This window comes from Strix uralensis, chromosome 3, assembly GCF_047716275.1.
Source record: "Strix uralensis isolate ZFMK-TIS-50842 chromosome 3, bStrUra1, whole genome shotgun sequence".
NCBI lineage: Eukaryota > Metazoa > Chordata > Aves > Strigiformes > Strigidae > Strix > Strix uralensis.
The window spans coordinates 45,627,847-45,654,354 of record NC_133974.1 but is presented as its reverse complement, the minus strand read 5'-3'; positions in this window follow the sequence as shown (position 1 = coordinate 45,654,354).

Sequence of the window (26,508 nt, the reverse complement as noted above, 5' to 3'; positions counted from 1 at the left end):
GTACCTGAGGGGATTAGTAGTCTAACACTCATTTTCAGAAGTGTCTTGATCACCAAGGTTCAGCTTTTCTAAAGTACCTGGGCCTTTAACTCACATTTTAATTTAAGAGAGTTAGATCCTCAAAACCTATGAGGATCTAGAATTCAGGAGGAAAAATCTTACTGAAAGTCAAGGGGATTTGGGTTATCAAAGGCCAGATTTTTTTAAAAAGTATTTGGGAACTTTAGAGGCAGAGATAGGCACCTAGCTGATTTTTTTCAAAGTAGAGGGAAAAAGGGTTAAGTCCCTAACACTGACTGAGATTAGTGTGCTCTTAGAAAGTGCTAAGTACACCTCTGCATCTAAATACCCTTAAAAAATCTTTTCTTGAATTACTTTTGAAAGTGGGCTTTATCATTTGAATGCAGTGATTTATCCTATGCTTAATTCTCGACCTCACAAAGATTGCCATAGACGTGCTTTACTCAAATTATTTTGCATCATGATCTGGATGGAAATGGACAGGATTAGATACAAAATCTTATTTTAACAAAATTTAGTTGGCATTTGGATCCAGAAATTCATAAAAGGTTGAGAGCTGAAAATAACAGACAGTTTTGCTCCACTGTGATAGTACTTGGGAGAGCTCTGTTAGACCCTGAGCACGTTCAGCTTCAAGAGTTCACTCTGTAAATGTTAAGCAGCCCACAGCACAAGCACATATGTATGAAGTCATACTGTTAGCAGTGCTAGAGCCTGATAATACAAATGACTAACTCACTTTCACAGTATTTGCCACAGTTGGGAAGAAGATGAGGGGTAGAATGAAAAAGAAAGTTGCAACATGACACAAATCTGGCAAGATGTAGTTTCAGATTTTGATTTCTGAGGAAGCAGAATTTCTTCATGATTGCATTACACCATGAATATCTGCAGCTCCATTTTTTTAGCCTCTGCTAATTTTTTTCTTGCTTTTATAATTGACTCATATAATTATCTTGCATAAATATAAATTTCTCTTAACAGTTCTCAGTATTCAGCCTTTAAAATGAATCCACTCTTTAGTACTGAAAACATTAGTTCCTTCCTGTGTCACATTTGATTTTTTTCCTGTACTGACTGCCTTCTGAACATACTGGCTGATGGTAAGCTTTGCGCCATGAGATGCTGAGATATAAAGAACAACAGGTTACCTCATAATCTCTTCTTGTTAATGCTTGTTCTGGAGAGCACCTGCTGTCTTTAAAAGGGATTTGACTGACCCAAGATTAAGAAGTCTCCCTACAACAATTACTGTTCTTATCACTGAAGAATACTCATACCAATGTGACATCTTCCTGATGGTTTCAAATTCACAGACTGAGGGAGAGATAAGAGTCAAAGAACCATCTAGTGTGCAATTATAAGAAGACATCAAACTGGTCCAATACAATTCCATTTTGAAGAAGAGTAATGCTATCAGACTAATTGATTTCTGTCTGCAAAGTATCTATTAGGACAAAACACTCTCTGATTTCATTCAAAGAAATTTTAAAGTGCAACAGTGCTTACAGTATTTCTAATCATCTTTCTAGTTCATCCTTATTGGGCAAATGACATAATGGGCACAGGGAAGCTGTCGTGGACGGAGTGGCACACTTCACTGTAAGAGAGAAGCAGCAATATGTTTATTGATATAAATCAGCAATTTAACAAAGTTTGATAGCAAATGACAGTGGTTTAACAAGATCAGATGGCAAAGTACACTTGATTATTTACTACATAGAGAACAGGGTCAGACAAAACTGTCAGGGAGACCCTTCTTTTGAGTCATGAGGTTCAGAAACGACTCCCTTGCATTCTGAACTCCTCAGAGGGGATTTTAGGTGTGTCTGGATCCAGACTTAGTCCCAGACTTGGTCAACAGTTTATGTCTAAAGGATTATATGTGCACAATCAGTCCTTTATATTACTTAGCTAAGATTTCAAAGTTTCAGCACACCTATTCCCAATTCACGTACCGAGTATCTGACACAATAAGGATTCTCTCAACCTCAAGGTGTAACCTTGAAAGGTGTCACTACCCAAGGGGAGATCCTGGTGTGCAGCCTGCTGCCATGCAGGAGAGCTCAACGGGCCCTGGGCTGTCCACAATTTATGGAGTAAGATGATTGACTTATAGTCATATTTGCGTACCATCCATATTTCATTTGGCGCATGCTTAACTTAGTCATTGGCTATTGTGTTGTTCTCTGTCTTCCCTGAATCCACTTTGAGCCAGATGCAGCCACCAAGACCAGATGCATCCATTACGACCACCAATGGTGGTTATCGCTTGAGCAGGGTTATAGGAAATAAAGGTCAGGTTGGGGGGTGGTGGGGAGCACAATGTCACAGAATGAATCACACAACGTAACACTGGCAATGTTTCAGAGAGGGTATTAAAACTCAAGAGTACTATTGCCAGTATGTCTTGCTACCTCCTTGGTTTAAAAGATACAAAAGTATAGACTTCCATTCTTACAAAGTCCAGTCAAGTTTGTGATATAAATAAAGGATCTGCTACCATGATACCCATCATAGTATATCCCATATTACTCCTCAAAACATTTTTCTAAGCCTGTTTAGCCACTGGGATCCTATCACCATTACTTTCACTGATGGTATTTGTGCAAAGCCGCTTATTTGAAATATTCAAAGGCATCAATTTTTTGAAAATTAATGTGAAAGGATGAAATTATCAAAAAAAATGGTACCCACTGACTCTGCCCATCCTTTCTTCTTTCCAACATTCTAGGCACAAATAAAGGACATGAACTATAATTTTGTTTCTTCTCGTCTCTCTCCCTCAACTCAGAATCCTTCAGAAGAAATAGAGAAAAAAAATTCCAACCTAAATATCACACATTATTAACTAAACTGAGAAAGTGAGCCTGCTGGGAACCTCCCTTAGTCCAATCTGAGGTCATGTTGAGGTGTCCAGATGGCCAAACGTCTTCTAGGTTATAACAGTAAAGTCTGCACCATATAACTCAATTAGATGGTACTGAACCAAAATGGAATTGACCTAGTTTTATTTCCAAGTAAAGAAAAAACAACTAGTGGAACTCATAGACTGGTTAGAAACTGAAATTAATTATTTTAAATCAAATGCAAATAGTAGATTTGCCAGAAGGAATAAGTAACAGAAGACAACAGCAATAAAGGGTAATTGAAAATTGGCATACTGGATACCAGGTGATGGAAATCCAAGATAAGCCAAAGAAAGATCTGACTCTCCCAAGCTGAGAAGGTGAAATTGTTATCCAAAGTCAATTCACTTTTGCTTGGCTGTGTTTCTCCAGTGGAAGAGACTACAGTTCACTGATTATAAGCTCTCTATAAATGCATTAGAATATTTTCCTTTTTGTGCTAATAACAAAGCTTGAAGGATAATCTCAATATAACTTCAGAGCACATTATGCATAGCTGTCTTCTCGATTGTAGAACACCTGAAATCCATTGATTGTATCCACAGTGGTAAAAAAAAAAAAAGTGCAAACAGCAAGCGAATTAATTAGTAAGCTGTAGCATGCTGCCAAAAGCAAAGATTGCTGAACATTAACTTTATTGGGGTGTATGCATCTGACATCTTGATGAATGTTTCCAGCACCGCAGAAATTGTATCAGCTACATTGTGCACCCCAGTAGTATATGGTGACCTACTAAACCAGATGGATACAATGAGCTAGATTTCTTCCAGACTCTTCCAGTGATCCACAGATCAGTTATTATATAACAAACCTCACCAGCTCCTTCACACCTTGCTCAGCCTGCTGTGTCACTATGTAGTTAAGAAACCTTTAATCTTCAGGATGTCACAGGCGCAATGAGTCTACAGACTAAAACTTCATACACAATTTGGATGAAAGCTAATTACTGCCTGTTATTCTAGTTGCTTTCTTCTGAGTAGAAGAATGTGGGGAAAAAATCAAATGTATTGCTTTTACTGCTTCATGCTTTGTGCTATAAACTGCAACTGTGAAAATGTTAGTACAAAAATAAAGCTATTTCTATGTTTCAAGAGTATAAAAGATTGTCAGATAGTCATAAAATACTGCTGGTCAAGATGTATTCCTCCAGATATATGCTTAATTTACTCCAAATTAAAATTCTCTTCTCCAGGTTCCCAGTTGAGGACATATTTTTACAGTTGTTTCCAGTGAAAAGTACATTTTCAGATCTGTGCAACAGTCCTTAAAATGCAGCTTTGTGATACTGAAAATGAGCCCACTAAAGGCAATCAGCACTCAAAGCTTTATGCCCATGTGTGTAACTCTTGAACTCCAATGGGACCGTTCACATTGTGCAAAGTGAGTAACATGAATCAGCCTTTGCAGGACCAGGGACTTCAGTATAACATCACTAACAACATTATGATATATCTTTAAAAATCAAACAAGCATAAAGATTAGTCTAAGTGAAAACTGTTGTTCATTGTGTATAATAGATCAAACAGAAGGAAGAAAATATAACAAGGGAAACAAGAAAAACAGCAGTAAAATCAAAGGATGTGAACATGTATATAGCATGGTTTACCAGAGGTGAAAATACGACAAATAAGCAAGGAGATAATGTGCTTTAAAATTCAATAATCTGAGGAAAATTATGAATTAATAAGGAAAATGGTATCTTCCAAAAGTCATATTTCTGATGTGCAATATATTTGAGCCAGATTCATACATATATTAAAAAAAATGGCAAACTGCAGATTTCAACAATAAAAGGCCTTTTCATAATCAGAGAATGGTATAAGAAATCTTGTTAATAAAACAGTTGCACTGTCTCCTGTCACAATATCCTTTGATGACAAATTATGCTCAAGGTGAGAGCCAAGTCAGTTGAGATTCTTATTATGAATTACCCCATAGGAATCCATCTCCCTCTCTCTCTTCTGACTGTGGGTAGACCCTGATGAGTCGAGAGCCCATGGAGTAAAGTCACCCTTTGCAACTTCTTTCCTACATAACAGTTTTCTGATTAATGTATCTATTTATTGGACACCATTTTAAGTACTTCCATACATTCATTTATTTTTTTTTAGTTTGGAAAGGGTCAAGCAATTTAGTACATTACTTCAAGAAATTGTTTCTTCCTTAGAACCTTTTCTTACCATGTTTTGAATCCTACAACAGTGGTTTTCAGCATTTCTCATCATTCATTCATATTCACCACCATTTCATCAAAAAAGGACAAGTTTAACTATAGCTTTTGCAGGAGATTTCCAGATAACCCATTAACAGGTCCTCCACACTGTACACTCAAAAACTGTTTTGCATGTGTATGCTATTTCACCCCAGTTCCAGTTCTCACTGTCTGACTAAATGAACTGAACTCAAAACAAACAATTTTCTAAAGGATGTTGAATTACAAAATAAACTCATTTGTGCATTATAGGAAACATTTCCAACAAGAGCCTCCTTTACACATCAGCCTCACCCTTTCCAATCTTAAAAAACATCTTCGGAATCAAATTTGAAGTTAGATGAGTTGCATATACTTTTGACATTGAACTAGCAACAGTTGTGCTGCCTACCTCACTACAAGTTTTTAGGTAACTTCAAAATTTCAGAAAGGTCAGATTCACTAGGAAATAAGCAGAGAAGAAAACAAGACCATAATCATGTTGCTCTATAAGTCCATTGGTATGTATATCACTAACGTTACCTGCAATTCTCATCACACTGTCTCAGGAAGAACATGAGTGATAGTATTTCCAGATGAGGAGACACTGGAGGTGCTAGGACTCTCCACCTAGAGAACTATTTCAGAGCCAGGGTCACTCTGGACTAGCACTGATTTTCAGTGCAGAATACCAGAGCTCTGCTGGAGACAAACTGCTGAGCTGCCGGGATCCTTGATCTGACCCAGCGTGGCAGCTCCCGCACGTTTTAATAATGCAGCTAGTCTCCAGAAACGACCAGGAGAAGCTTCCTCTTCATTTATCACATTGACTTCTCACATGCACTGAGCTTTATTTTTAAGGCAGTGGCCAACCACAGCCAAGTGGGACCCTGGATATTCTAAATTATATCAAGGCTGAGAACACTGTAAATCAGGCAGGAAACTTTAACGCCACCTTTGGCCACAATGACCATCAATCCTTTATACCCATTAGTCACAACTGGAATCCAGCCCAAGTGCCTGCAGCCTTAAACGAGATACCATCGTTGATCACCAAATTTCATCAGACTTAAACCAGTCCAGTAACAAAACAGCTCTTCTACCCCACAACCTATGGAGGTGAGAAAAAACAGGGAGAAATAGGATATTTTCCATGAAAGAGAATTTATATGCAAAAAACTGTGCTCCTGCTACAACCAGCAATCCACGGTAGAATATTTTTAGGATACAGATAATTCTGGCTTAGTTCCACAAAATGAACGGTAGAACTGCCTCAATTTAATTACCACCCCATGAAGCAATCTGACAGCCCCAATGCAGTGCTTAGTAAGCATTTTACTTCAGACAGCTTGAAGATGTATTGTAGCACTGAAATTACAATACGTACCATGACTTGTTCTGTCATCCTACTTTGGAAGTGCAGCACGCTTGTCTCTATAATGAGCTGTCTGATATTCACCCATTTCACCTGTAGCAAACAGGAGTAAAATGTAAGTAACCATAAGTTGGTGTATTAGTTGAATGCAAGCTAAAATATTCATTTTTGGCAGAAGGTTTCAGATTCTTTTAACTATCTAGACAAGTGTAATACATAATTTACTTACATTTACATTTGAAAAACATTTTGAATTTTCTAAATCTTTAATTATTACAATCTGGAAAAAAAACCCAAAACAACCCACAAACCCTGTTCTCTCCTTTTCTATCTTACTTTCTGCTTACAAGATTCCTGGAAATTATATTAGGCACATACTTGTTACTGTGTCTAACACAGGGGTAAAATATGTCTAACTTAAGGACACATATGTGTATCCTATTAAGAATATTAACTCTGCGAGAAAAAGTTTTCTCTGCTTAGTTCAAAAAACAAAGAAGAAAAACAGTGTATTAAAAAAATGCAATAGGACACTTTATAAAGCTTACACTAATGCAGTTCTATAACGCTTTTTAAATAAATATATTTATGCTTGAAAATATATGCTAGTCTGCACTTCTGCAAGTATAATGAAATGATGTACCTTTATGAAAAAACAAAACAAGTGATCCAGCTTGTTTCCAGCAGAAGAAAGATTGAAACTTATTTATCCATATGAAATCTTAGAGAAAATTGAGTAGCTTTATTTTCTTTTTAATTACGCCATTACATCAGAATCAGAATGTGCCACCCTTCCTCTGGTTCAGCAATTTTTAGGTGTGTGGAAAAGCAAGTAAGACCAGGCTAAATTTTAAAACACCCACCTCACAACTATCAACACCTATAAGAAGGCCCACCTAGAGCATCCAAGAAATCAGTGAATTTTCATTGACTTAATCATTGACTTAACACCACTGTGAGTTAAGTGTCATAGACTGAATCCTGCTTAATGTCATCTCAGAAGCCATGAATTGTGGAATGCGGAAAAATAATACCCCGCATTAGCCATAGCGATAGCCTAAAAAAAACCAACAACCCAATCCACCTTTAAAATAGACTTAATATAGATAAGTAAAGAACTGAGACCCTTCTTCTGTTTTTCTGTAGGATTCCAAGGAAAGATTCCTTGCAACAAAAATTTACAGGTAAAAAAGAAGTTTCAGATGTTATTAGAAGCCTTGGAGTCCAGATCATACAAGTATGGGAATATACAGTATCTGTAATACTATCAGTGCCTATGAGCTTAAGAAGTTATTTTGAAGTTAAATGAAAATTTAGCAGGAAATGTCTTTATAACTGGCAGAATACCAACAATACATGATAAGATATGTCCATTTGTACTCAACCTTCTTTCTTCTGGTTACTGCACCTATGTTTGATTAAGTCAGCGCTCTCTTCCCTGTGATTGTCTGGGAACAAGGGATCAAATGCTCAAAAGTAATTGTGCAGGTCATACAACAGCCCAGTTTTCTGACAGTGTGTGCTTAGCTGTTTCTGAAGACCAAGTCCTCCCTGAGATAGCTTAAGTTAAGAATCTAAAAGCCAAAAAGTCAAGAAACCTAAATTGCTGAGCTGAAACAAGACAAGTTAGATTACATAAAGAGTCTGATGCCTACAAAGTCAGAAGCAGAGATGATCCAATCCACAGATTTAAAAGTCCAAATATACTTTAGAAAGATCACTTGCTATATATTTTTTAATAAAATAGCTGGCAACATCTGAAAGATCAAATATAGTTTAGATTTGCCAGATGTTGGCTCCCTTACAAACCCTGTGTACAATTAATTGTCTTTGGTCTTACCCATTGTTTCTCAAACTTTATTTTCTTTCTCTTACACAATATATCTCTCTTTATTTCTTTTAAAAAGAGAAATGTTTGGTCACCTTTATTCAGACTGACGGGGTTACAGAAAACAGAAGCACCTCAGGATTTAGAAGGCACTTCCCAGTCACTATTACTTGAAAGCAAGAGTTTTCACTCTCAAAGAGGCATAATGTCCAAAATGAAGCAATACTCTGAACAAAGATGAAAAATTGTAGATTACTTTCACAGGCTCTTATTCTACAATGGAGAAAATATCCACACTCTAGCTAGGCTTCTTTGAAAAGAATATTTTCCCTTTATATAGAGATAAAAAGCAAAGCTTTCAGGTCAGAGGCTATAGGGGAAAAGAGCTAATGCCTCCCCATGCTTTGATGTTACAAGTATTTCCTCATTACAGAAGTGTATTAGAGCTACTAGTAAACCGAGCCAGCATATTTAATAACCACTTTCAGTATGGGCGGTATATGGATTATTGTGTTCATAACACAGCAAAGAAAGTCACATGCATTAAAACAATACACAGACCTTTATTTTATCATGTTAACATTATTTTAAAATATAGCATAGCTAAAAGCTAACATGTGATTTATCGATCCCATAGGAAGACCTCTCTTTATAAATGTATCTGAAACAATTACAGACAGCAAACCAGGATTAAGTGTTCTCTCAGTGAAATGTAACCACATAATGGGTTTTGTACTGGTGTGTAATATCTGAAAACAGCAAATTTCAATCTGTTGAGTGCTAAACACAACAGTGTTGATTAATAGTATATGGTATCTCTGTTGCTTTTGAAGCTGAAGGACTGCAGACTGGAGGAACCAGTCTAAAACAACACGGTCTAGTTCAGTGACCTTACACAAATTCTGAGGAGCAACACCTGAAAGACCTAATGCACCAGTTTGCATTGGTCCTAACGCACCGATGCATCTAATGGACAGATTTACTTGTTAACCCACCTTTTGGAACACTATATCTCAAAATTCAGGATACGCTGGAATGAGATCAATAAAGATTACCTTAAAAAAATCAGTCCAAAATAATTAAATTTTTGATGTTATGTAGCACCAAGCTGCAAGACAGCAAGTGATACACTTGGAAAAAATTATTGAATTATTTTTAACTTACCTATTTTTTTGTAGCTATGTAAATTGAAACTTGCTAGAAGTACTAATCCTCAAATTAACAAAAATAATCTTTATTCTCTTAGGTATTTGATATCCTCCAACAGACCACTACACACAAGAAAACATAATTTCTGATTGAGTTCTGTATAATTTGGAAAATTATGTTTGTTTGGATATTAGTGAAATACTAATTGCTGACTGAGACCACTGATTATGCAAATTTGAAAATTACATGAATATTATTTAGGTACCCTGTAGTTTCAGCATTGCTTAGTAGACAATCAAACGGAGAGATTGTCCACTAAATTCTCTCAAAAATCTAATGTAATCAGAAAGCTGAAATGCAATTACCCTACATTTGAACCAGAGGCAGATACACCCTGGCAACTTTTCTTGTCAGAAGTGCCTACAGGAACTTCTGTAACAGCTCCAGATGTCAGCTAGAAGTGAGTCACCACAAGAAGGGTAACAAGGGTTTGTGAAGGACTTGCACTAGGGAATTTCTGCAGGAAAGATGGAAAGGATTCAAAAGAAATAGAAAAACAGTAGAAAGGCTGGGAATGGGAAAGTGAAGAAGAATATGAGTTCAGGGGAAAGCTAAGAAAAAGGGGATAAAAAAGCTAGATAATATATCTAGGAGTAGGGATAAAGAAAGAGAACTGCAAGAAAATAAAAAATGGGGAACCTTAAATAGAGAGGAACAAGGGAAATACCAGTCTCACTAAATGTTTCCTGGTACAGCAGCAAAGAAGCAAATCATTCTCCCCCTAGGTTCAGGTACCTGCCACAAAAAGTCCAGGAGGAGTTTTTGAGCCTGATTATTCTTAACAGATTTCCAGATTACATTTTTAGCTTTGTAAATTTTGTTTATAAATATATTTAAGATGAATGATTCCCTGGAAATATTGGAGAACACGATGTCCTAAATAACAGCAGCCTTTCTACACTCAGTTTTCACATTGGTAGGATATGTTTGAACTGATTACATTGGCTTCACAATGCTATTATGTTCCCCCTACCCCTCTGCTGGAAACTACATCTCCGAAAGCAGAGCTGTCTGAAGGGAGCCCCATCCTCTGTCCCTCCAGCTGTAAACCCACTGCACTAGCATTAACTCACATTCTGAGAAAGTATAAATTCTTCATTACGTAAATATAAACATATGCTATATGGATAATGGGTGCAGCAGAAAAAGCTCACAAGTCCCATACTATAGCATCAGGAGCAAAGAGTTGTAAATCACTGTCCAAAACCACAGCAGCTGTATTCGTCAGAGGCTCTCCTGAGGTGTTTAACAGCTTTAAACAAGTAAAATAACAAAAAAGCAGACCTGTTTCTCAATGGAAGGTATTACACACAAAGGCTACATTTTTTTTCTCTCAAATGATTGAAAGTGCCAAAGTTATGACTGACCATGTGTTGTTTTCTGTTTCAACATCTATTTTGGAAATATCCAGATTTTTCCAGATGTTTCCAGGCTATCTCCTTAGTAACACACTTGTGAAACACTTAAAACCTCTCTGTTCTGGTCTGCTATTTCTTCATGCTGCCTCCACGCCAATTTCTGCCTTACTGCTGAAGTATCTGTGAAATGGCAAGTGGGTTCCTCAATCCCTTTCTCTTTTCATATATCAGTGTAACTCTGCTCCATTTAAATGGTAATAGTTTTTAGACTCATTTTCTCCCCTTTCTTTCCGGGAGGCCCTATGTGGACCCCATTCTAGCTCCCCAGTCAGGACCAGAAGGACCAGGTGCGGGTTTCAAGGTGGGAAGTGTAAGCAGGGTGACTTTTGTGTGCAATTCGTGGCAATGTGGGCTGGAGCTGTAGGGATCCCTGGCAGGTTGGTGTGCCCCAGAATGCTTCCTTCCCCAGAATTCCTCCCCCAGAATGTTTCTTTTTTGCCCTTGTTTATTCTTAAACAGCAAGCCACTGGGAACAAAGACCATCCACTGCATATGTTTGGAAAGAAACACAAGAGAAGGCTCTACTGCTAACAAGAAATAGTGATGAGAGTTTTCTTTGGAAAGCTATGTGAATTATAAACAATATAGTACTGCCATGTGTTAAAAAAGAACAAGGTCACTAGTGAGAAAGAAACTGTTATTCTTAAAAGACAAAGTCAGGAGATACAAAAGGGCATACATCATTTCCCTCTGAAATTGTATGATAAAATGACAGCAAAAATCAGCTTAGAAGCAACACGTGAACTAGCCTTCTGTGCCTCCTGCTCTCTTCCTTCCAAGACTAAATGGATCTGTGTCTCTCTTTTGTCACATTGTTGTAACTTTCATTCAGTCTCCCCACTTCACCTTGACCGCATCTGAACAGTGACAATATGTTTCTTGTTCTTCGCACTTTTCCCAGCAAGGATCACTGACAGCCTCTTACTTTGTATTTTCTCGGCTGTTGAGGCAGTGATTTTTTTTCTCCCTTCTTTTTCCCCCAGCCATCATCATTGCTATTTGGAGAGAATTTGGTTCAATTTCCATTTTAAACATGAAATGTTTGAATTAGCTCATAATGTCTGCCAACTTGCAGAGGAAAGAGCTGGTCTTTAAAAGAGAAAAAAAAAAAAGTTTTATTTTTTACAAAATAAAAAATGAAAAGCTTCAGAATAATCTTAAATCATTTTATACTGCACATAAAACTTGAAAATAATGAGAGCTCTTCAATTTAGAAATGATTGGGGTTCTAGGCATACGAATCAGAGAGCTGTAAAATTATTAGAACACTACAGCATCTTTCGCAAGCATTTCAATTCAGAGGTGATCAAAGATTCTGGACTTGCAGAGCAATTTACTTGGCATTTGCAGGAAAGCCTCACTCTTTCAAACTGAAGCACTCTTAACAATATGAAGAACTCCAATAATTTTAAATTGTTATATACCATACATGCCTAGAAATCCAATTTAGTCTTTAAATAAAAACATTATAACTTCAGAAGTATGAAGGGCCCACCCACAACATAACAGCAATCTAGCCTTTTCAATTCACATGTCAATTCAGCCTAGCTGTTATTTCTCCCATGCTAGGTTTTTCTGGCATGAGGAATTGCTGAAAACATTAGAGATAAGTATTTGTTTCTTTTAACCCTATCCTTCAGGCTTGATGATTATCTATGAATTTTTTCTTAAACCCAGTGAACTTCTGGACAGCCTCAGATTGCAAGCTGATTTGCAAGGTGTAAATGGTATTTCTAAATACTTTTAAATACTGACGATTAAAAACAGAAGACAATGTGTAAGCCACATCAAAGATGCAATATATTCTCAACCAAAACTTTAATTCAGCTGAGTTTAATTTTGTAAATAAGTATATCTATTTTTAATTTAGCTGAGCTTAGGTTTGCAAATAAGTATATCTATTCTTAAGGGAAACACAAAGTACATTGATTTCTAAAACAATATTGATAGAGCAGGAAAATAAAATTTTAAGTCTAAATTTTTAAAATTACATCTCAAGTATAAATGAAAAAAGTCATGAAAAGTCCTCTGAGGAAGAGAGGTCTTGTGTTGACCCAGCAGGTTCTCTGCTGCTTCCATGCAAATCGTCCTTCTATGTAAAACAGACTCCTGTTACCAGCCAATCTGTGAAGTCTCTCAGTTTCACATCGCAGGTAACCACCTTTCCGGTTATACTGGCCGTACCAGAAACCCTTCCTGTAGTCCACAACGTTTCTGAGTGGTCACAGGAGAGCTACTGTCTATAGAAACTCAAGCTTTCTTTTCCTTATTGACACAAATGTAGGACTGTGTGAGACATATATGAGGCAAACAGTGATATTTCAGGTCTTGGCGTTCAGTTCTGACAGTATCATATTCATTTCTAACCAGGTGCTGTAAAGACATCAACACAAGTTTGGATACACCTCGATAATACTGGGGATGACCAGTGCACCAGAAACGAGTAAGTGGAGGGGATTAGTCAGACTAGGTTATCATAAATGTTTCCCTTGGGCTTTAAAACCATGCAGAAGTTGTTTTATTTCATACAGGAGATGCAGGTGATGCACTGGTGGATGGAAAAGCCCTGGACAGCATAATCTACTTCTGTCACAAGTGGATAAGATTCACTGCCATTATTTTAGATTTCACCAACTATAAGTAGCTTTCCCAACATGCAGTATGCTAAAATACTTTTAAGTTGGAAGGAACTTCTGGAAATCATCTGGTGCAATCCCCAACTCAACAGAGAACCAACACAGATCAGGTTGCTCAGGATTTTATACAGTCAAGATCTAAATATCTTCAAGGGTGTAGTTTTATAAATCACTAATGTTTCTTTATGCTCTTTATCTTTTAAATAACAGTATTCTAATATTAAGAAATCATAGATTATCTATGTGAAAAGTTGATATTCAGGCCTGTTTCTAAGGATAGAACATATCTATGAAATACTGATGTGTTATAAACCGATGCAGGTGCCTTGAATATTTTTTAGTACTACTGGAGTTTATATGATCTATGTTAATAAGTCTATTCTGTTCTCCATGGGCTATAGCTTAGCCTCAAGACTTAGTGCATGTGTGACTTAGTGTAAACTTAGTGGAGACTATGATGTTTATAAACCCTTACAAAATGTCACACACAAAAAAAAGTATTAGTAGATTTCTACCTTGAGCTATGCCACGCTTACTGTCAGACAGCAAAAGTACTTACAAGTATCCATCTTAATGTTCTGAGGCTTATAAAATTAATTTAGGCTATTGTGGTGGAGACTGACACCAGCTAGAAGAGAAGTATGCATTCTCCTTTCTTGAAAATACAAAAGGACACTAAACTTCTCAGAATATTTTAGATAATGAAATCTGAAGTACCTGTAACTGGACAAATTTGTGACAAAGCTTGAGGACTAAGTCACAAATGTTGGACGCAAAATTGCATATTTCACATGTATCTTAATTATTTCCTACCAGATTTGACCATTCTTTCCATATTTGCTTTGTGTGAACTTTGAAAGAAAACTTGTTTTGGAAATGTTAGAAGAGGAACAGTAGTCATGGCTTCTAAAGGGAAACTATCTACATGTTCAGTATTAAACGTAGATGCAGTCAGATAAAGAAGAGACATTACCAATAAGCAAATATTTTCCAGTGCCTAAATTCTTTATAGTTTTAACTGCAGTCTTAAATGACATCTAAATGTATATAATGTATATATTTCATTTCAGAAAAAAAAATATTTTAGTTTAACATAGCATTTACCTTTGACTCTCACCTGTTGAAATAAACTATATGGGAGAGAAATGTGTTCTTGTTTCCTGAAGCTGTTTTTTGGCAGTGTTCTGTAAGACAAGGTTGTCCAAACAGAACGTTATTACAACTATTTTGTGTAATAGCCAGATGCCTCCTATTATTTTTGAGTCAAAACCTCAAATGTTCATGACATGACAAAAATCTAGAAGTCTTAATCTGTATCTAACCTTTCAGCTTCCTCAGATTACCATTCTGCTTTGAGTAGTTTAACCAGGTACTTAAAATTTCCCTTTATGCACACAGCAGCTATCTGAAATCATCTGCCTTCAGCCTTTCCAGAAGCCTCAGGCCAGGAAGAGAAAAAGGTAAATAATGTCAGAAAAAAGTGTCTAAGCTCAATAAGCTCTACTAATAGCTTAATAGATTTCCATTTAGGATTCACCTCAACCTCTTAATATGTTTTAAAAACTAACCTGTCTAATGTCCTAAAGTTTTAAAACATAGTAACACATTTTTTAAAATACCATTTTCAATACTAATTTGAGAAGACCTTGAGCTAAAAAGAATAGTAATTTTAAAACCATTTACTGTTTTTGTTTTAAAATGTTTCTGTATACTGAGAACAGAAGGAACAGCCCTGAACAAGGAAAATACCCACCCAAGTCAAAGCCAGCAGCTATCAGTGGCTTTTGCTGCAGTTTTCTCCAAAAAGCCTATTTTCTGATTATTTTGGTTTGTTTTCACTGCCTATTAAATACAGTGGAAACAGAGTATGTTTTGCACACTCCCATAATTCAAAAATTCTGAAAGGATTTCACTGAAGCTTCCCAAATAAATTCTCTGATTGCAAAGAACATCCATGAATAGTTACAATTTCAGATCGAAGACTGAGGGCTTCACTCAGTTATGAATGTACAGCAACAGGAGCTTATGACACAAACCCTTCTGGTAATCCAACCATGGAGGACTTCAGCAGTTGTCAGCAGTAAAGAGTGTGTTATACTGTTCCTTAACAGTCCATGTAGGATATTTGATTTGTTGTAAAAGAAGTATAGTCCTACTTGTAGGGGACTTCCTCCAAAATAAAATCACATTCTCCTACCTTTTTCATTGAGTATTTCTTTCCACTTCGCACTGTTAAAAAAATATTAAATTGAAACCAACAACATTTTTTCATTCTTCCAAATAGATAACATTGGAAAAAAACCCCACAAATGCTGAACTATGAATGCTTAGGACCAAGGAGGGCATTACCCTGAAGGTGAATACTCATAAGGATATGGAAGCACTTAGAAAGTATTTTCATACATACCTACAGTGATCACTCGAAGCCATCACAAAGTACAGTTGGTTTTGTAAACTGACTTGCATTCTACCAACAAACTGAATACACAGTGCCTATTTTTCAGGCCTTCTTCCAAGTCCTTAAAACTAGAAGTAGATTATATATAAATGATATAAACTTTTTCATACCTCAATATACATATTTAATGTTATAATAGATTATATTTATTTCAATTCTATTTGCCTTTGCAGTGGGATTTATCTCCCCTGATTTTAGCTATCTGAAGGCTTGACAACAAACTCAGTGAGAGCTCAAGACACCTGCAATGACATATTTACACATAGGCCTTTATAGACACACTGAATAGTCCCTGAACTGTGGGGCTTGGTTCAGTTGACCACACATTGGTATCTAATGCCATTTGACATGTCCTGGGGTATCCAAAATGTATCTCACAGGTCCACAAAGATGACACGAGACATGCAGGACACCTGCTTCCAGAGTGGGCCATTTTACAACATCTCAGATACCGCTAGACCCTGTGAGAAGGCAGCTGAATCAGGCCCCTCATCAAAACAGTCAGTCATGTTCAGAAAAGAATTCATTACCAAGTTTGATATCTGCATTATGGTGAGCTGAATGGCTCTGACAGCCTAACACCTAGCACCTATGTCAACAGCATCATTAGAAACCTAACTGTAGCAGGATTTAGGAACCTGAACTGTAAATATCTGTGATTGGGAGCTGAAACTTGCTATAGTTGTCTAGCTTCCTTTTTCTGTTATGAAAAATATTAAACCTACCCAAAGGGTAATTCAGTCTATCTGAAAATTTAAGTCTAAGATAGGTGGGAGAATTTACCACTTGGAAGTATTCCCCCTCCTACCCAATGATTTTAAACTGGACTGAGATAACTGCCATAAACCAATAGAGTGTAAACTGTCTGACATTATTCATACTGACTCCAAATGTTGCAAATTAAATTTTGAGGTAGAATCTTACAATGATTATTTACATATTTTTAAACATTTCAATTACTTTTAATACACCTGGAGAGCAGTGACACACTTAAGAAATTGATATACAGCTCCCCTTCATCGTACAGTGGTTATTCTGGCACCTTTAAAGTTTGATGTCATCAAAATGGGACTGCATTTAACCTGAATCCTTCTTTCAGTCTGTTCTTCTTTAACCACATGGATAGTTTATATACATTTTTCATTAACCCTTTAGATAAAATAATCAAATTTTTCTTGTCTGCTCACAGTAAAGCTTAATTTTTCTATCTGTTTAAAATATCCCTCTTTAGTAACTCATACAAATCCAGATAACTAATCTGGTTATTTCAGAAATATAAAAGCATACATATATTGGATTTTAAAATTATAAACAACAAAGGATCCATGTCATTTTAAAAACCTAAATAATAATTCAAAAGAACTGATTAAAAAAATTACTCCAATATGAAATTGCATACCAAATTTCAGCACAACTGAATTTGTTTCAGTTCATAAATACATGCAAATTAAAGCCTTTGTCCAGTTTAGCACACAACACTTAACACCCAGAATTATTTCATAGAAGACAACATAATTCTAAACTGAAATACAGCCCTTATTCAAAACCAGATTTCTTGAAAAAAATGTTGATCTTTTATTTTACTTCCCTGCTTTACTTTTTTTCAAGCTTAATGCTTTTTCTTCACCTTCTCTGTTCTTATTCTTTTGTCCACCACTCTTAATTTTTCAGTGTTTTTAAGGGCAGGAAGAAAAGAGTGATGGTCGAGGCAGAGATAAAAAGGAAGGAGATTTTCTTAAAAGATTGAAAAAAGTCTAAAATAAGGCTGCAGATTTCTACAAGTATGGTCTTCACAAGATGAGGTCTTCCTCAGTAAATAAATATCCCTTAAGACATGAGCAATGAAAATTGCTTCATATTGTAAGCAGAAAATGTACTCCTCTCTACCAGATCCAGCCATCAGATAACAGACATTTGAAAAAGAAAGGGGTTGTGGTTTGGCTGGACCATCAGGAGAGGAGGGGTTCAGGATGGAGATGAACTGAGGATGGTTTTCCACACATCCACTTCCACTCACTGCTGAGGCTGTTGAATGCTTCCTCCACTCTCACCTACCAGAACTACACAGGAAAACTGATGCCAGTGGGGGTATCCCCCGCTGTATAAAGTCATCAGCTTAAACTAAGGCTTAGTGTGCTGAGTCTTTTCACTTCTTTAAGGCCTAAATTCCTCTTGAGTGTGGATTTCATGACAGACTAGGAGAAATTACTCTGGATTTAAAAAATCAAACTTTGTTGAATCTGGTCTCAGTATATGTTTGCACAACTTAGTTGAAGTTGAAGGATCTTAAACCGGAAAAAAAGTGTGTATTTCTCCTTGATAGTAGATGATTCATTCAACAAAGTTACTAAACTGGACGAGAAACTGGATGCTAAACTGACTGATGATCAGTGTAAGGCCACTCCCTACATTTCACGCACGTCATCTTAAGGTACTCAGAGATTTTGAGCAAGGTATTCCACATCTGTGAATAAAGAAAATCTCAGAGGGTATAATGTTACCAGATTTGACTTAATTTCCTCCTCCACCAGCCACTCTGCCTTGTACAAATGTAGGAAGAAACATCCCAGGGATGTAAAAAAGTACGGAAGACCCTGGGTGCTGAAGTGCCTGATCCTGCCCTCTGGTTTAATAGGTGATGTGAGATCAATGTGAACCCATACAGCAGCTCTTTGACTTGCACGGTGGGTGGTGGCTGGGAAGCCAGGAGCCCTCTCTACTACACCAGCAGCCCCTGTGATCCAGCTGGCACATTGAAGTTGTGTGAGCTAATTCAAGGAAAGCAGCACTCAATTTTGTTTAGTTTTGAAGGTCATCACAGACCCATGAACAAACCCAGGAATCACCCGGAGTTTGTGACTTTTCTGCTGCAACCACCAGACCCTCACGGTCTGAGAGATATAAAGAGTGAGAAATGCTCGAGGGAGCTGCTCCAGCAGCAAGGGCCTGAGGGCTCCTCAAGTTCTTGTGACGGAGCTGGCAGAACCATTTCAAGCAAGTTTCACCAAGCCAGCAACACACGTTTGCAAAAATACTTAATTTTCTCCCCAATAAAACAAGCAATAAAACGTCGAGGTCCACGTTAGAGGGTGCCTTTTTGTCCAGTGGATTTTTTTTTCCACACGTGTCGCTGCAAGATGTACGCAGGTAGATGCACCAAAGCACCCAGGAGCAGAGAATTTTGGAAGGCATCTTGCCCACCGTCTCTCCCCTGATGTTTCACCGCCCTTCTCTAATGAAGAGGTCAGCGCGGAAGCCCCCGGCCGAAGCGATCCGGCAGCACAAAATAATTTATGGCGGAGGAGGTTTGACAACCTCCACGGCAGGGCCAGCCGGCGGGCGGGAGGAGGCCAGCCGCGCCCCCGGCGGCTCCCCGGCCCCCCGGAGTGAAGCCAGAGGGTGTCGCCGGGTGGCCCCGGCCCCCTCCCACCCTCTGCCCCTGCCCCTGCCCCGGCCCCCTCCGGCCCTTCTCCCCCCGCTCCCACGGGAAGCGGCGGCGTTGACAGCAGCCCTGTGTCACTCTCCGTCCGACTGTCACTCTCACTTTCGCCGCTATTATCAGCGGTAAGCCGGGGCAGTCCCCAGCCTGGCAGGGCTGCTGATCGCTATCGCTCCGGCTCTAAGCTGCCCCTGCCATGAACCTGACTACGGTGGGGGGCGGGGGGGGGGGGGGGGGGGCGGGAGCGGGAGGGGGCCGGGGGGGGCGGGGGGGTGGAGGTGGTGGGGAGAGAGGCGCTGATACAGTTTGGTTTCTTTTCTTATTTTCCTATCCTTTCTCCGGCGCTCAGTCTTTTGTGTCAGCTTTCAGAAATGCTCTGTTTGACTGGCAGCCTGTCACAGATCAGTTACCACCTAAAGCCGCTTGGCAGGGAGAGGTGACGGCCCAGGAAGGGATCTAAGTGGGTTTATCAGTGCTTCTTTACGCCTCGTGAGCTCCTTGACACAAAAGGAAAGGGTATTAAAGATCTAAAGCGAGCCCAAAAGCGTGAAAGCTCCTTATAGGCTGCAAGATGTGGATGTGACTAAATTTTTAAATATTTTGAGTTGATGCTATTCATTTTGCCAATAGAGTAGAAAGAATTTTTGTTACAGAAATGAGTGTATGTTCCACTTGAGTGAGATTTGGAAAAGGGAGGAAGTCCCTAAATATGTGCTCAGAATATTACAACTACCCTGTATTTACAATCATGCATCTGTTTTGAATATATATAAAATCTGACATATTTCTCTTTAAAAAAAAAAAAACCCACAGTCATTTAGCACATACAGTATTAAATTTCCTGCTACTATTGCTGAATTCATTTAGGGGTTTTGTATTTATTTGTTTGTTAAAGTTTAAACATTATAACATAGTAAGAAGGGTTGGCAATTTTCAAATCCTATAAATGGTAAGCATGGAAAAGGTCCAGAATTCATTAGGTATATGCCATATCTCCTTTCAGGCTCTTTTATGCATGGATTATTGTTAAAGTAGTGTATTTTTAGCATGCCAATGGCTTCTCACAGCACATTACTACAACCATAATGGTTACACTATAGGCAGCAGAGCACAAAGCCTTTTCCTTTGTTCCTAATTTACCAGATCTCAAACTCTTTTATTGTCTGATTTAAATTAAACCACAAACATTTCTATGGGAGACAGCATCAGCAAGGTGTATGATTTGGGGGTGCTGAAATATCGAAAAAGCCAACCTACATCCTGGTGGTCAAAATAGGTAGATTTTTTTCATCATCTACTTTAGGGAATTTATATTTATTCTAAACCTCACATAATTCCAGACTTGGTGAATGTTAATGAGAGTTACACAGAGATCAAGAATTGTCATGTTCAAGATCACTTTTATTTTCAATTACTCAAAAAAGATAGGAAATGCTTATTTATTCATTTATATCTTTCATATTTTTACCTGAATCGTTTTGAAATAAAGTTTTTAAAGTGTTTGGGATCATAATAACATGTGTGGGTTTTTTTTTTTTCAAATACAAAAGAGTAAGTCTCAATCCTTCTTCTCTCGATTCTGTATAGTCACCCAACTTGTTTTTCATGTCATTATAGCCCCTCCTAGCCTTCACATCTGCTGTCTACCATTTTCATTGCTTATAAGCAGCAGGTGAATGGCCCAAATGAAAGATTTAACAAACCCTCAGCGGAGCTGCTGCCCTGAAATTTCACTCCCCTATACAATGCTCTTTCCCTCTCTTTGTCTGAAGTAGAAAGGGGTTTTCTTGGACAATTGTCCTCAATGTTGGCTAATATTGTCATCCTCTATAAAGTTCTGTAAGTAGCTACTGAGCAGGATAAAGTGAGTACTGTTAAAATATTTTCATGCTATTTCCTCAAATTTGTAAAGCAGGCAACTTAAATCATCCTCCCACCTCTTTGCGATTAGAAACTTGCAGAAGCTTGAGGAATTCTGTTTACTGGTGCAAATATTAAAGCAGCAAATTAACTGCCAATATTTGTACTAACAGTTCTTACATATCCCTTTCCAGAGTGCATGAAAAATGTCAAGTGCCTACCAGACCAATGAAAACTGAACACTCAATTTTTGAGCAGTTATGGTTAAATCCTGCAGCAAACAATGTTTGAAATGAAATACATGAGTAACTGAAAATGCAGGGAAATCACAATATACTTAGTTGTTTTATCCACAACTAAAATCTAAATTTGTCTCTTTTTTTTTTCCTGTGCATAAATGACCAGACTTTCAGTTCATTCCCAAATACACTTGCAAGCACAGCAGCACATCTCATCTCTTCCAGATAACGCAGAGAAGACCATAACTTCTGAAGCTGTATCTATAATAAACTTGGTAGTTCCTCTGCAGGTTAACCAGAAAGTTTACTAACAAGCTAAACCTATCACCTGTGAGGTGGATTGAGGTAAAAAGAAAACCCAAACTCATCACAAAATTCATTGGGGTAGTATGTCATCAAAATGAAGCTTTTAAGAAGCCTAAACTGAGATTTGAAGATAGGAACTTGCTAATTTAAAGCCTAAACTTTAGATGACATCTGATTGTATCCCAGGTTATATGTATTATGGCACAATGAGCTCTACCTTAAATAAGTTTAGGACTAAAATTAGGTTAAATTTATTGTTGCAAAGAATGAGGGGCAGTGAAAAACCTATGAAAAGTGTACGCAGTAGGCACCCAGCGCAGCAGCTGGAAACCTTTGTGAGCACTGAAGATGCAGTCCCCTACAAACATATTCAGGTCATTTAGACTGCCTTCAGATGAAATTTATACATACTGGTCATAATATTTTCTTTGTAATATTCAGTATTCAAAGACTAAATGTCAAAATGTCCAAGTTAGAAGCATTAATTACTTTTAAAGGTATGTATTGCAGCTGGAAATAAATGTATTTACTATATACAGTGCAGGCATTAATTCTTAAACTACATACCCTTTCTCAGATTACCCAGGTGTATCTAAAGCAGAGATCTGTCCCAGCTTGAGGGGTGATATGTTCTCTGCTTCCTGAGAGACCAGCAACTTTTGGAGAGAGAAGAGCTGGAAATCCTGGTTTTATTTGCATTTATGAACTTCCTGAGGCATTGGTTGTACTCAACTAGAGTCTGATGGGTGTAGGGGACTTCTACAGCAAGATTGCCAAGTTGCTGGTGCTTAAGGAACAAGCCAGTGAACACAAGCACCATACCTATTGCTTTGCAGATGTTAGATGGAAGGATCCTTTAAACCATTGCATCTGAAAAGGTACCTTTAACACCAACTTTAGTGTCCCTTCACACTGCCAGTGTGGTGCAATGGACTTCAGTGTGAGTAAGGATGTGACTGTGGTGCTAAACAAGGGAAAACGGAAAAAATGTTGTCTTTAAGCTGTTTTGCTTCCTATCTCAGTCCTTGGCCTTATCTATTGGGGTTCTTGTAGCATTTTTCCCTCTTTACTTATCAGGTTTTGCCTATAAAGATAAAACACCCATAAGCACCTGTAAAACTCCCACAGAAGCTTGTCTTCTTTGCCAGTAACTCTTTCTCATCTTTATTTGAGTAAACTGCACTGGAAAGCAGCCTTGCTCAGACACTGCTGAGTGCTGCAGCCTATCTGAGGAAGGAAGCTACAGTTCCCCACTTTTCATCAAAGTGGAAAAGAAACTTCGGCTTGCCAGTACATGACAAACTTTCAGATACATGTGATTAAAAGTGTGCTATGGAGACTGGGCAGTGACAAAGATGAAGAGCAGTCCACGGAGAAGGGAGGGAGGAAGATAGAAATTAAAAACTAGGAGGGAAAGGTGCTGATTTTAAACTCTCTTCCTCATGAACACCATCACTTCTTGAGCCATAACATGGTAGCCCTTTGGCCACTTTGCATTTGCTGCTTATTCTGAAGGTTGCATTTTAAATTGGGCTTTTAATTGGGTGCCTGCTGAAGGAGATAAGAGAGAACCGAGAGTCACAGCCTGCTCTTCACTGGCCACGAGCTGTGGCAGGTGACATGTGGTCGGTGGTGGGAGCTCACCACGGGGACTTGCAGCCATGGCATCCCGGTCCTTGAGGAGGGGAGCAATGGCAGGTGTGAGAAGCAGGAGGACCCTGACACTGGCCCACCAGCTCTCAGGCACTCTGGCTATGAAAAAGCCAGGGCAAAGAAAAGACAAATGACATTATTTTCATCTGTTGCAATATGGAAGGTTACACTACGGTAAATTAAGCAACCCACTCAATGTAACAGGGCGTGCTGATAGAAGTCTAACTGCTCTTACTCCAAACCTTCAACTGGGATGCCATAAATCCCATCTTAGGTTTTGGGTTTTAAGTTTCTGCCAAAGTTAAACAGAGTATCGTGCAAAAGCATGCATTCTGTTGGCAAGAATGGGATTTTCACAGACACAGAGCGTATTTAGAAACTGTGGTTCATCAACAGTGACAGCTACCAGTGTTCAACCTTGAAAACATCAGAATCCCTCTAATCCAAAAATGCTACCTCTGTACCTAATGTATCTGAACATTAATTTTAAATGTGCAAAGTATGTAATAGGTATAAAGGATAAGTATAAACACAGTAATATCATGCTTACCAGTAATTTTTTTAGACGTGATTAAAACAGCTGGTATCTGCCACACAAAGGCAGTTGTATAACAGAGACAGAAAACCTTAATCCTGTCTGTGAGGCCTTTAAAGTTTCCACTAGGATGAAGGGTGCTATAAAAATATTTTTAAGCCTGTAACTAGCAAAAATGACTTCATTATGATCTCATGTGCTGCCAGAGCACCAATTAAATTGACTTGATAATGTTATGATTAGGCTGTACTTTTCATCAGTTACAAAGCTCTTGATTGAAGAAGAGATTTGCAACACTGAAAGAAATGACCTTGTGATATGGATTTTTATCAATGACTTTTTACCTTGCTGGTTTCCAATTACATGACAAATAAATAATAGTACTTGCAGCTTCTATTATACTTCTGAGGATCCCAAAGTACTCTGCTGATTAATTAGCTTCACAAGAGCTGTGAGAGTTAGATACATGTTATGCTGTTCTTATTAACAATTCAGAATTCAAATGTGATATCTTTGCCCCATTCACATAAATGGCAAAAATCCTCTTGACTTTAGAGGGGGTAGAATTTCACTCAAAGAGTTTAAGCAGTTTGACCAAGGTCATAAAATCTGTCTGCAAGAGAGCTGGCACATCTCTCCTTTCTCACCGCCACTGCAGTTAAAGCCATAAAGTAACTCAGGTACAATGTACCCAAGGTTTGAATTACACTTGATCCTGTACTTCCATTGTCAAAAATTCACCTTTAAAAGTCATAACATAACACTACCAACTTCATTTAAAAAAAAAGCGAATTCACATAATGCAAAAACATTTGATTGGTGGAGGAAAAGGAGCACATATTCCACAAAGCACCCTTTCAAGTCCTTTTCAGTCTATAATATAAAAGTTTGAGAACACTTGTTTTTCAGTATTTATATGAACATATACATTGAATAAATGCATATTTGTATTAAATATGTTCTAACATTTGTCTCAACATGAATTGATAGAAGAGAATCAATGCACAGTACAGCAGTCTATTCAAAGTTTCTCATCTTATGCTTAGGTAAATTTAAAATTACTTAAGCAATCGCATCATAATAAAGAATAATTTAGAAAAAAACATTTGTTTTCCAGAACGCTTTAAAATGTGTACTTCATGGTTACAGTTCTTTCTCAGACCTAATTGCTCCTTGGGATACAGTGCAGTGGGTGTTCTCCACACTGCACTCCTGACTCCTTTGAAGAGTTATAGAAAAGAAGGACAAAAAAGACAATTTGTTTTTCAATTTTCAATCATGGAACTGAGTCAAGGAAAAAAAAAAAGATCTTTCTGGAATCAGTTCAAAAAATGTGGCAGCTAGAGCAGTGACAGCTGAGCTGCATTGCTTATTGTCCACCAGGCAGGCTGGTTCCCCATCAGAGGAGAAATAGAACCTGGGCTACCTTTTTATTTTTGGAAAGTATATGTTACCTTACACCAACTAATCCTCTGACAAAAGAAAAAGCATGGAAAAGTTCCTCCATTTTAGGGATTACAGCCAAACTCAATCAATGCCTCTCCCTGAGTTTGAGCTAAAAGAATTATGATAGCAACCCCAGCTCGTTGCTTCTTTCTTCAAAAGATATTCCAAGGATCTTGCAGTGGATGTGAAAAAGACTCTTTCATCATCAATTGTCAAATGTGGCCAGAGTGGTGGAATGTAATTCTTGCACTTGTTTTCGTCTGGTGGTGGAAGCAGAGGAGACCCTAGTAAGAAAAATTCAACCAATGCAAGGGTGCATCTGTATGGAGAATGGGAAGGTGACACCTACAGACAGTTCTAGACACTTACAGGACATGCAATACTTGTGGCAAGAAAAAATGGAAAGAACTGGGATGACCTTCGGTACTGACTGCATGGTCACCAGTGTCAGAAAAACATTCCCCCTTCAAGCATGTTATTACAAAGCTGAGGACTGCTAAAACCACTACAGTTAAATGCAATGAATTAGATGTGCTAACCAGAGCTGGTTGGTCTACATGGTACAATAAGCATTATGTGGGCAGGCTAGCCAAACTGTGACTTGCATGGGGATCCCCAGGTTTCTAATGCCATGACAATTTCACAATGGAACCATTCTTTTAAAATATCTTTACTCTTCCAATGCCTTTTTATTATAATAGACTTACATTATAAGTTGCATATCTATTTTTATATACAATATAAATATAATAAGTTAGGTTATAAACTTACCTCTATTATAAAACCGCATAATTTCATTTGACCAGGATGCATTTAGTGCAGTAGCAGGGACTGGGAAAGAAGTTTACAATCAACGTTTAATCTGGCTGCCAGCTCAATAACAGCAAAAAAATGAAGCATGTTTTCATGGTATCCACAAAGGCTCTAGGCAATGCCAACCTTGTGTCTTAAATTAACGGTTAGAGACAAAGCAAAGCATAAGCCA